The 12,054-nt window shown below is 45.8% G+C and overlaps 1 protein-coding gene across 6 annotated transcripts in view; it reads left to right on the top strand.

Annotated features, from left to right (window-relative positions):
* Nucleotides 1–12,054, top strand: part of LOC102908962 (serpin B6) — a 97,245-nt gene that overhangs the window by 63,261 nt on the left and 21,930 nt on the right. For 2 of the 6 annotated variants that reach the window (XM_076573149.1, XM_076573151.1), the window contains exon 3: nt 7,990–8,059. The exons of the other annotated variants lie outside the window; for them this stretch is intronic. The gene's annotated coding sequence lies outside the window, so the exon portion shown is untranslated. The remainder of the gene's footprint in view (nt 1–7,989; nt 8,060–12,054) is intronic. 6 annotated transcript variants of the gene reach the window in all.

Raw genomic sequence — 12,054 nt, 5'->3', positions numbered from 1 at the left:
AATCCCAGAACTTGGGAGGCAAAAGCAGGCTGATCTTTGAGTTCAAGGCTAGCATAGTCTACAAAGTGTGTTCTAGGACAGCCAGGGGTACACAAAGAAACCCTGTCTCAAAAATAAAATAACTAAGCAGGTCCAAGGTTTTCAACCTTCCCCCCATAGTGAACATATGTAAAAAATAAAAGTTTATTTTTCAAGACTATTTTTAATGTACGTAAAACAAGGAGACAGGGGGGGGGGTAACAGCCTAGTGTGCTGTTTGACGTTGCACTTGGGGATCTAGTGCCTCAACAGCTCCTTTGATGGAAGTTAATAGTTGTGAGTCTGTGTGAGTTCACAGGTGCTTACAAGGTATTTTGGTTCTTATTTTACTAGATATACTTCATTTTCAAACACTTGCATGTGGTTGCACATGCCTTTAATCCTAGCACCACGGAGACAGACTGATGGATCTGTGAGTCCAAGTCCAGCCTACAGAGCTAGTTCCAGGACAGCCAGGGGTACACAGAGAAACTCTATCTTAAAAATAAATAAATAAAAATAAAAGACAAAAACCAAAAAAAAAATTTGCTCAACAAGCAATGACATGAATTGATCATGATTGGGAATGGAGGGATAATTGTGTCTAGAGAAACAGGATCTAGAAAAGTTAGGTAAAGAGATTTAACCAAGTTTTTCCTTGGGTTAAATGTCAGATTGCATTTTTGTGCATTCTTCTTGAAAATTGATATGTAACATATTTATATGGACTGAAAATGGAGTTGAAAGTATATTAAAATGTTGATCATTTTCCTAGAAATCTTGAAATTTGTTTTCAAATTCTGGTTACATTTTGAAAAACAGGGCTACATATTTTCACTGTTCACAGGGCTATGTAGCACGAATCTTAAAAGGTCTTATTATTAAGAATGAACTTGGAGCTGGGTATTGGGGTGAATGCTGGAAGATCAGAGAGACAGAGCAAGCCACAGCCACCTCACCTTGCCAATTCCTCAGCTGATCCTGTTTCCTCAGACTGGAAGCTTCTGAGTCCTCATCCAAATGGATCTCAGCTGATCAAAAGCCTGAAAGCTTAATCAGCTCTAGTTCTTGGTTTTCACACCTTATATACCTTTCTGCTGTTACTTCCTGGGATTAAAGGTGTGAGTCACCATGCCTGTTTCCAGTGTGGCTTTGAACTCACAGAGATCTGGATGGATCTCTGCCTCCAGAAGGCTAGGATTAAAGGTGTGAGTGCCACCATTTTCTGGCCTCTATGTCTGTCTAGTGGCTGTTCTGTTCTCTGACCCCAGATAAATTTATTAGGGTGCACGATATATTGGGGAACACAATGTCACTACAGGGCTGTGTTTAGAAATGCATACAATTGTTGGCCTGAATTTGAGCTTGCCAAGATCCTTGTGTACTACAGTAAAGAGATGGCTAGAGACAGAAGTCGAGACAGTTTAAGAAAGAGAAAACACTCTAGCGAATGTGAGTGTGCTAGTGAGCCAAGCCCCGCAAAGCACTGAGCCACGAGCCCCATGGCCCATTCTAGGTCATTTACATACCCCCACCTGTCTCATGTTTGTGTGTTGTGCTTTTCTTGAGTATGAAGTCCAGGAGAAGCAGCCCTTCCTCTTTCTCTGCCAACTGGATTCTTTGATGTTAATCTTGATGCAACTGTGTCCTGTCACCCTTCCCCACCCTACTCCTACTCTGCTTAGGGTTTCTCCACCGTTGCAACAGCTGTTATCACTGCTGTTTCATACCTCTTACCCTGCCTTCCTGGACTCACCACACGGTGTCAGTGTCGGTTTGGCTGTTAGGACTCTTACCCTCGAGTCCTGCTCACTGCTGCCTCCCGTTGCCACCTTCTCAAATACATCTACGATCTGCGGAAGCAACACTTTCCCTTGCTGGCGTTGACTACCTTTAACTCCTGATGGACTCTAGCAGTTATTCAGCTTCTTCATTCAAATGAACCCGCTAAGCTGTATCTCTCCATGTACATTTCCAGTGGACTCTCCTGGAGTGGACTCTCTCTTAACTGAATCTAAACATATGTTTTGTTTCCTTACGTCTCCTTGCTCACCAGTTGAGGGTGTAGTCTTGCAGTTATGGTCTCCCAAGTATGGCAGCCCAGGGGCTTACTTGCCTCACTGGAGCGCTGTGCTTTGTCTGGGTCAGTCAGTGGAAACAGTGCACTACATAGTTAAAAGTCCAAAAGCCAAATATTACTGAAGAGGGGCAGCCTCCGAGACCTGGCTCCTATGGGAGGGCACAGAGGCTGGCTCTCCTGACTAGTGCCTCATCTAGATCTGCCTGCTGGCATAGTTCTTCTCCTTTTTGGCCCTTGCTTCCTTAATCTTCTAATGTGATTGGTATCTTCCATATCACAGGCCATTAAGCTCCAGATGGTTTTAGAGTATCACCCATGACCATTAGCTTCAGTGCCTGCCTCACACTCCTGAAACCATGGCACACTGCTGTATGTGATGACCACCCCTTCCCCTCTTCAAAATGCAACTCAAGCCTTTCATGCCTCAAGGTCCTACATCCCTATGACAGACCAACAGTGTCAGTCGGGCCCCCAACATCCCTTCTCAGCTCTGAAAGCAGGCCCGAAAGAGAGGAGACCATGATCTAGTGTCAGTGATTTGACCTTGCTGATCTGTCAGGGAAAACTGGAGACACAAAGGCCAAAAAATAAAAGCACAGCCCACCCTTCAACAGTCAGAACCTGATTGCTTCAAGCCTGACCTAGTAACTTGTGATGCCTTGTGCATCATGGGATCCTCCTAATGATCCAGGGGGCCTCACCCAAGTGGCCAGGCTCAGGAAGGACTAATGCTGCTGCAAATGTATTCCTTATCAGGATAGTGATATGGAGACTTCCTGTCTGTCCAGATATGACATCATACGAATGGCCATGAACTAAGACCAGGTAACTTCCTCCCCTGTTATAAAGGGACCCCCTTCCATCTCAGCAGGGAGATTCTCTCTGAGAATTTTCTTTCTTTCTTTCTGTGTTTCTGTTTCTCATGTGCTACACATTCTTTATTAAGCCTCATATCAGTTCCGATTTGGTAAACAGTTCCCCCTACACTGTCAGCTTGTTATCCAGCAGGTAGAGGAAGGAAGACCTCTAGATTTGCCTTCTGTTTTACCAGTTGAACAGTAAAACCTCACCCTATTTGGCTCACTTTGAGGACAGAAAGTAGCTAAATAGTAAGACCTTCCAGAATGCAGAGGGCTTTTAAGGATTGACACTTAATGTTAGATTATTTGTAGTATTGTTATTTTATGTATTTACTTTTGAGAGAGACAGTGTCTCATGTAGCCCTGGTTGGCCTGGAACTTCGTATGTAATGGAGGATGACCTTGAATTTTAGATTCTACTCCGTCTACCTGAGTGCTGGGCATGCAGGCTTGCACACTTCTCCATGTTTTATGTGATCAGAATCAGGGTTCAGTGCAAGGAAAGGAAGCACTCTTCCAACTCACATACATCCCCAGCTCAGTTTGTGTTATGAAAAAACTATAAAAATATCCTAAGGTTGTGTGAAGGTCTCACATATGAAACATGGGAATGATAACAAGAAAACAAGGCTTCAGGACTCTACCAGTGCAGACTAGGTAAACTGCCCAGTGAGAGTGACTGCGTGTGCATATGGCTGCACCAGCAGATTGTATGTGATTTGGTTAGGTTCCTTACTTGCTGAGCCAGGAACACAAAGTGAGCCACACCCTTCGGCCTGACAGACTGGTCATCTTAGGTTAACTTGTCACTTGACCTTTTTCTACCACTCCGCCCCAACCCCACCCACTCCTGCCCAGCCTGGGCCCCACATAGTTCAATCAGGGATTCTTCCCTCGGCAGTCCTGGCCGCAAACCCTCAGCCAGGCCCTGAGCGAATTACCCCTGAGCCACAGCCCACTGAGTCCCAGGCCTACCTCAGCCCCTGTCCTGTCCCTTCTCCCTTGTCCAGCCTCCACCACTACCCCTACCCTCTCCTCAGAGTTTTGACCTCTGAGGTCTCAACTCTCCAGAGTATGTGACTTCATCCTATTCTCAGGACCTCAGCCAGGGGGTGCCTCGGCCTCTAGCACAGGTCCCATTCCCAGGCATGCCGGCCCTTGAGTGCATGGCTGTGCTGGTGTGTGAGAGCTTCTGCCTAGGATGCAGTGAGTGGATCATGGCTGTGGGTTTCACACTCTGGCTGCAGCAAATGGGTACTCCTGCCTGGCTGGGCTCAGAGATAATTGGGAGGAAGGGACACTCCAGGAGTGGGTGGAGCCAAGGGACCTGAAGTTTTCCTAAGTTGCTGGCACTCTTGGGCAATACAGGACTAGACTTGGGTGGCCTTAGGTCCAGAAGAGGAAAGGCCACTCTCCCTATGACCCATGTGCCATATCCCTTCAGTGACCTGGAATCATGACTGTCCTTGCCCTGGCTCTTTTCAGAGCAGGCAGATTCCTCTTGTTGATTCATCACGATTTGTCTCTGACTCACCTGTCATTTCCTCTGGGTGTCCAGGGACACAACACTGCCACCCTGACCTCACCTCCCTGCCCTGCTCTCCACAGAGGTCACAGGTTTCCTCCAGTGCCAACAGATCCAACCACTTGCTCAGAAGGCCCAGCCAGTGCATTCCTGCTCTAGGCCAGACTAACCAGCCTCACCCTGCTTTCTGCTCTGTTCCCCAACCCTGGTGCTTCAGGCCTGTTCACAGAGAATCTGAGCATCTGACTCGACTTTCCTCCCATTTGTCACCCTGTAAAATCCACTCACACCTCTGACTCCTCGCTGTCCTCCAAGAAGAACAAACTGCCCCCCCCTTCTATTTGAGGGCCACTGTGTCAGCTCTGGACACCCACTTCCGTCCAACAGGGATTCCTCAGGGCCCCAAACCACTCAGCTCCTTCTTTAGAACTAGCCCCTCTTTTTGTCCTTAATAACTTATTTCTCTGCCCTTTAATAGTCAGCGTCTGGCTCTTTTCTCTCCATTCGTCCTGTGTATTGGCATTCATGGGAATCCTTTCCCTCCCTGGGAAAACCTCACCGAGGCCTGTGATCTCAAGCTATATGTATTTGGCAGTCACGTTGACACTTGGTACTTAGACCTCTCCTGAAATCCCCTGGCACCTCAGTCTTTCCATGTCAAAACTGAAATTGATTCTGGATCTGGTGGCACAGGCTTGTTATCCCAGTTATGTGGGAGGTAGAAGGAGTTTGAGTCTATCCTGGGATTATTTAAGACCAGCCTGGGTGACTCAGTAAGGCATTGTCTCAAAGTAAAAAGCAAAAAGAGAACTGGGCATGTAGCACAGTGGTAGAGTGCTTACCTAGCTTTCAGGAGACCCTGGTTCGGTCCCCAGCACTCAAACAAACAAACAAACAAACACTACTGAGCTGGCTTAGCTGGCTAAAATATTTGCTCAGGAATCCTGACAACCCCAAACCTACCTAAAGGTGAGAAAAGGAGAACCAGCTTCACAGGTTTGTCTTCTCAACTCTACAGGTGCATGGTGTATGAGCCCATCCCCCTAAATAAATGTGATCTTTAGAGATGTGTTCACTTTTCTGTTTTCCCACCTCGCTTGTCAACCATTCACAGCTGGACCAAGTCAGACATCTGAGAGTCCTGCTAGAGTCCTTCTTTCTTATTCACCTAGTCCACACGCACCAAGGTTGTCTGTCCTCTTCTGTAAATAGCTCATTACTGTGGAGCCCTCTTAGCTCCCTTTATCCTAAGAACGGCAGCATTGCCCTCTGCCTCCTTCCCATTCCAGCCAGGCTTCTGCACTGCTGGGAAGCAAGCTTCCTAGCTGGATTCTGCGGTTGAGTGCTCTAGTTGGCTTTTTCTTTCCTTCTCTCCCTCCCTCCCTCCCTCCCTCCCTCCCTCCCTCCCTCCCTCCCTCCCTCCTTCCTTCCTTTCTTTTTTTATTGAAACATAGTCTTGGCTCTCCTGGAACTCACTCTGTAGACCATGCTGGCCTTGAACTCATAGAGATCTACCTGCCTCTGCCTCTGAAATGCTGGGATTAAAGGCATTTACATCTATGTCTAACTCTCTAGCTTGTTTTTTGTTGATGTGATAAACTTCAGGATGAAAAGCAGCTGGAATATTCCCTCCTGTTTATCCTGTCATCTCAGCTTGTCCTCATCTTCGGTTCCCAGTTCTGTGTTAAGGACCCGGACACCCTTTTTGGTCTATATTCCCAAAGGAAAACTTATCGTTCCTGCTTCTACTTGTTCTTGTCCCTTACATTCAGCACTGGTACTGCACATATAACACCATATTCCATCTATGTGCACATCTGTACTGAGGCTGAGACTGTTTCTTCTCTCTTCCTGTCTCCAAGTGGCTCCCGGCCCATTCAGTAAGTAGAATAAGTCTGTGGAACAAATGAAACAATTACACTATGTGTGGCAAGTCACTGGCACCATTTTCCCAATTGTAGGCAGTTCATATAATAAGACCATCAAAGCCAATGATTAAACACCAAACTATGCAAAGAACAGGATTGTAAATGTTCTAAAGGATTGATTGGACTATGACATTACATAGTTATCTCGCAGGTGAGGAAATACCCCTGTCCTTGTGAAGGTCTAATATTTTATTTAGACACACTAATGGCCCTGGAAAACAGAAGGGTCAGTGTGTCTTTTTGGAGAGAAAGTCTGGGGAATACTGCAATGATAACTAGACAGTAGAGTCTGCTCTACCCAATCACTTTCTCCTTGATCTCAGCAAACAAATGCCTTCCTCACAAGAGGCTGGAGTTCTTTGGTTCTGGGTAGGGTGGTGCAGTGCTTTGAATGTCCCCAACAAAACTCATGCTGAAGCCAATTCCTTAAGTTAGGTATTATAGGAGATGGGGGTCTTTATGGAATGATTAGGTCATGAGAGCTTTGCTGTAAGTGATCTAATTCATTCATATACTAAAGAATTAATTGGGCAATGAACCGTCTTTCCTCCCACCCTGCTTTTCTTTTTTTTTTTTTTGGTTTTTTGAGACAGGATTTCTCTGTGTAGCTTTGCGCCTTTCCTGGAACTCGCTTTGGAGACCAGGCTGGCCTCGAACTCACAGAGATCCGCCTGCCTCTGCCTCCCGAGTGCTGGGATTAAAGGCGTGCGCCACCACCGCCCGGCTAACCCTGCTTTTCAAAACAGAGGTTTTCTGTGTAACCCTGGCTGTCCTGCAACTCTGTAGACCAGCTTGGCCTTAAACTCATAGAGATCCACCTGCCTGTGCCTCCTGAGGGCTGGGATTCAAGGTGTGTGCCACCACCTCCCAGTTGGCAATGGGCTACCTTGAACGGGTCTGTTTTAAAGCCTGTTCATCCTTGCCTTTTCTATGCATCCCATCCACAGTGTCAACCTCTATACCTCATCAGGACTCTGCAGAGTCCACACCAACAAGAAGACCCTCACTAACATACAGTTCCTCATTCTTAGACCCCCTGTCTTCTAGAATCACAAGCTAATTAAGTCTCTGTTCTTTATGAAACTATATTGTCTGTAGTACTCACTCATGTTAACAACAAAGACTAAGACAAGTAGGCACTGGAAAGGGAAGCTGTCTGTCTTCATGTGAAAAGAATGGGAACATTTTAGCCACTTCACCAAGGAGGAATAATAAATGATACATATGTCTCATACCACTTTCACTTTCATTCTAGAATACCCAAGCTAGCATTTTGTAATTTAACCTATTGTGTGACATCCAAATGAGATTTTGTGATGGTTAGTTTTAATTGTCAACTTGGCACAGCCTAGAATCACCTGGGAAGCGAGTCTCCATGATGTATTGTCTACATTGGGTTGGCCCTTGGGCGTGTCTGTGAGATATAGTTAAGTCAGTTGATGTGAGAAGACCCTGCCCACTTTGGGTGGCCCAATTTCCTAGGCAAGAGTTCCTGAACTGTTAAGAGTAGAGGAGTTATGTGGAACACCATCAAGCAAGTGAGCTTTTAAGCATTCGTTTCTCTCTGTTCTCCTGTAGATGTGATATGACTAGCTGTTTGAAGTTCCTGCCTTGATTTTCCTGTCACGAAGGACTGTACCCTGGAATTGTGAGCTGAAATAAACCCCATTTTTCTCTAGGTTGTTTTTTGTCAGGATATTTTATTACAGAAATGAAATTAGAATAATGTTCAAGGAGACCATTACATTTGATCAGGGAAATTATCGTCTAGGTCTCCAAGACCACCTGGCTATAATGCAAGCCAAAAATGTAGTCTCGGTCTCCCAGAGCTTCCCCATTGCTAGAGTGGCAGGGCTGGAGAGGCTAGTGTTCCTAGGCACCACTCACAGGCTGCCTGAAGTTAGCCTCATAATATTCAAGCCCCCCTCACCACAGGTTTACTGTTATTAATTTTTGTTATTTTATTGTCTTACTGACTGTGTGTGTGTGTGTGTGTGTGTTACAAAATAGAATATTTGTTTAACTATGTAAAGATGTGTTGCATTTGTTTTACCTTGCCTGCCCAAGGCATCTGTTTGGTCTAATAAAAAGCTGAACACCAGTAGTTAGGCAGTAGATGGATAGGCAGGACTGGCAGGCAGAGAGAATAAGTAGGAGGAGGAATCTGGGCTCAAAAGAGATCAAGGGAGAAAGAGAGGGAGATGCCACATGTCAGCCAGGCAGGCAGGCATTGGTCATCCAGACATGAGAAAGCAGGAGAGTAGGACATACAGAATAAAAGAAAAGTAAGAAGCCCTGAGGCAAAACATCGATGAAGAGAAACAGGTTTAAAAAAGTTATAAAGGCTAGTGGGATAAGCCTAAACTAAGGTCAAGCATTCATAACTAATAATAAGTCTCCCTGTTATGATTTGGGGGCTGGCAGTCCAAGAAAAGCTGCTGCTGCTGCTGCTGCTGCTGCTGCTTCTGCTTCTTCTTCTGCTTCTTCTTCTTCTTCTTCTTCTTCTTCTTCTTCTTCTTCTTCTTCTTCTTCTTCTTCTTCTTCTTCTTCTTCTTCTTCTCCTCCTCCTCCTCCTCCTCCTCCTCCTCCTCCTCCTCCTCCTCCTTCTCTCTCTCTCTCTCTCTCTCTCTCTCTCTCTCTCTCTCTCTCTCTCTCTCTCTCTCTCTCTCTCTCTCTCTGTGTGTGTGTGAATACTGAGATTTTCCTTGAACAAATACCCAGTGAAGACTCATGTGGTCAAATATACTAGGTTTCTCTGACTTGGTACTTGAGTGAGCAGTTTTCCTGGCATCCTCATGAACCTCCCTTCAGCAATGACCCAAGACCTCATGGCAGTTGGCTGGACACCTGCACTCTGTCTAGCACAGGGCAATTCCCTCTTCATTTGCATTTGAAGCAGATTACCCAGTGATGCTGGTGTAGATGAGATGACTTATTTGTTATGGAAAAAGAAAAGCAGAGAAGAAAGTCAGAGAAGCAGGCCATTCAGAAAGCTGATTGTCGAGAAGAATTTAGTAATGGGGGAGTTTGTTTTCAAAGTTGCTGAGCACAGACAGAGTCTCCAGTCTGAAGTCACCCTGCTGAGGTGATTGGGGATTTTGTGGAAAGGGAGGTAGGATTGCCCAGGTCTAAGGGAACAGTGACTATACAGCAGTGGCTGTGCTTTACCCTGGTACTCTGTCTTCAGGACTCTTCACAGGACCACATTCAGAAAAGTGTGGGTTAGCCTGGGTTAGGACAGAGTTTCCAGACCCCTGGAGCCAAAAGTCTCCTGTCAGAAGTCTGAAGTGAAGTGCCAGTATTTACAGTAAAAATGGGAAGGTTGGGCCCGGAGAGATGGCTCAGCACTTAGGAGTACTTACTGCTCTTGCAGAGGGCCTGAGTTCTGTTCCCAGTGTCCACTGCAGGTGGCTCACTACTGCCTGTAACTCTGCCTCCAGGGCATCTGACACCCTCCTCTGGCCTTCACAGGCACTTGCACACACATGGCACAAACTCACACAATAACACACATTACACATAAATATTTAGAAATAAAATAAATATGACACTGTGATTTAAGCTTGTAAATCCTAGGTACTCAGGGGGTTGAATCAGGAAGATCGCAAGTTTAAGGCTTACCTGGACCAGAAAGTAGGTTCAAGGCCACCCTGGGCAGCTCAGTAAGTCCTAGTCTAAAAAGGAAAAAGGGTAGGGATGTAGCTCAATGGCACAGCAACTTGCCTGGCACCTGCAAAGCTTTAGGTTCAATACTAAGTGTGGCAGAAAGAAAATGGGATGGGTGAGAGAGGGGTAGAGATAGAGAGAAGGAGAGTTGAGAAAAGAATAAAAGAAGGGAGGGAGGGAGGGGGGAGGGAGGGAGGAAGGAAGGAAGGAAGGAAGGAAGGAAGGAAGGAAGGAAGGAAGGAAGGAAGGAAGGAAGGAAAAATGGCCTTTAAGTTCCTGAAAGTAACTGAGGCAGCCTTTATCTTGTTATAGCCTGAGTCATCGGCACATTGCCAGTGTTGTTCTGGGGAAGATGTGTGTGCTGAGTTATTCTAGCTTTAACATAGGACTACTTTTGCCTCAGAGCAAGGCCACTGCTGCCATGAACAGACGGGAAGGAATTCACCTGAACCAACTCTGCCTGCAATTTGTCCTAGGGCAGCCTGACACCACTGTAGAGAATTCCACTCTTGAAAAAGTGGGCCGACACCCTTAGAAGTTAGGCTCCCTAGTAGCCCATGCCTGCCTTGCCTAGATAGCCAGTCCCCCAAAGAGACAACCAACTCTGTAAAATGTATTCCTCAGCAAAATAATAGATGTCTGCCTAACCGGTGAGATCTGTGTCCCAGCTGGTAAGACTAAAGAATCAGGGCACTGTTACATTGAAACACTGCCAGATTGCTGTCATAGGAACACTGCCTTCTGCCACCAACCCACCAATAAAACGATCCTGTTATGCCTTGCTCACTGTAGCTGTACTTCAACATATCTAGTAAACTCTAATTCTGCCTTCTGTGTTTGGTGAATTCATTCATACCCCATGGATTTCTTGCTTGTTAATGTATCTCATGCTTGTTCCTGGCTTGGCACAGTGGTTTTCTCTTGTATAATATTAGAGTAACCAGCCTCAATATTATACATCCCAGGGGCTCAGGAGAGAAAACTACTAACAGCGAGGACTATTTTCAGGAAATAGAATCTCAGCACACCGAGCTCTGTAGTCCACGTGCTTTAATACCTCTGGCATAACATCCTTTATACACAGCTTCAGTTCTGTTCTCATGTCTAGCTCCTTTCTTGCCTGATTTCTCTATATTTATCTACTGTCCCCTCTAGATTCTATCTTAATTCCTTCGTCTAGTTCTGTCCCTTCTAGGTTCTCATCTATCTAGTTCTTTCCCCTATCAGCTCCTCTCTCGTCTCCTTCTCTCTCATCTGGCTCTTCCTCATCTTCCATCTTGTTCCTCTAGTCCTCTCTTTTAGCCCTTCAATCTAGTTCTTCCCCATCTCAGTTTGTTCCTCTCAAGTTCTTACCCATCTAGTTCTTCCATTCTCTTTTCTCTTCTCCGACCTGTGCCCTGGAAGTCCCGGTATATACAGGGAGGGTCCGAGCTAAATTGTATAAAGCTATTACTTAATGTCCACCTCTCCTAGGCGGTGTCTCCTTGTAGAATTTACTGTAAGTCAGGAGACTTGCAGGTGGGCTGTTATCATTGTTAGTCCTCAGAAGTTGGGCGCCCACCTGGGTGGTGTTTCCTGTAGTCCTTGAAAGTGGCTAAGGGAGATAATCTGATTCCAGAGGAAGCCTTTCCTGAGGCTGTTCTCCAAATACCTTGAATGTGTATGTCCAGAGAGTGATCAGTCTATACTGGTAGTCCTTCTTAGGGAAAAGTCAATTGGAAAAACTATGAAGGCACACATGATTTTCATAACAGAACACAGCTGTTATATAACAAGCCAAGTAACACCAAAAACTCCTTGGGATTTGGCTTCCTCTGGAGGAATTCCCTGATCCCTCCAGGTAGTGACTTTGCCATAACCAGCTGAGTTCTTATGATATATTCCTGCGGCCCGCAGCAGTTTTCTCTTCAGCAGTGTTAGATGGGCATAACTGATACAGGACTGCAATTATAGTCCTTGGGTGGCTAAGACAGAAGG

Source organism: Peromyscus maniculatus, chromosome 5 (genome assembly GCF_049852395.1).
Source record: "Peromyscus maniculatus bairdii isolate BWxNUB_F1_BW_parent chromosome 5, HU_Pman_BW_mat_3.1, whole genome shotgun sequence".
NCBI lineage: Eukaryota > Metazoa > Chordata > Mammalia > Rodentia > Cricetidae > Peromyscus > Peromyscus maniculatus.
This window is presented reverse-complemented; position numbering and strand designations above follow the sequence as displayed.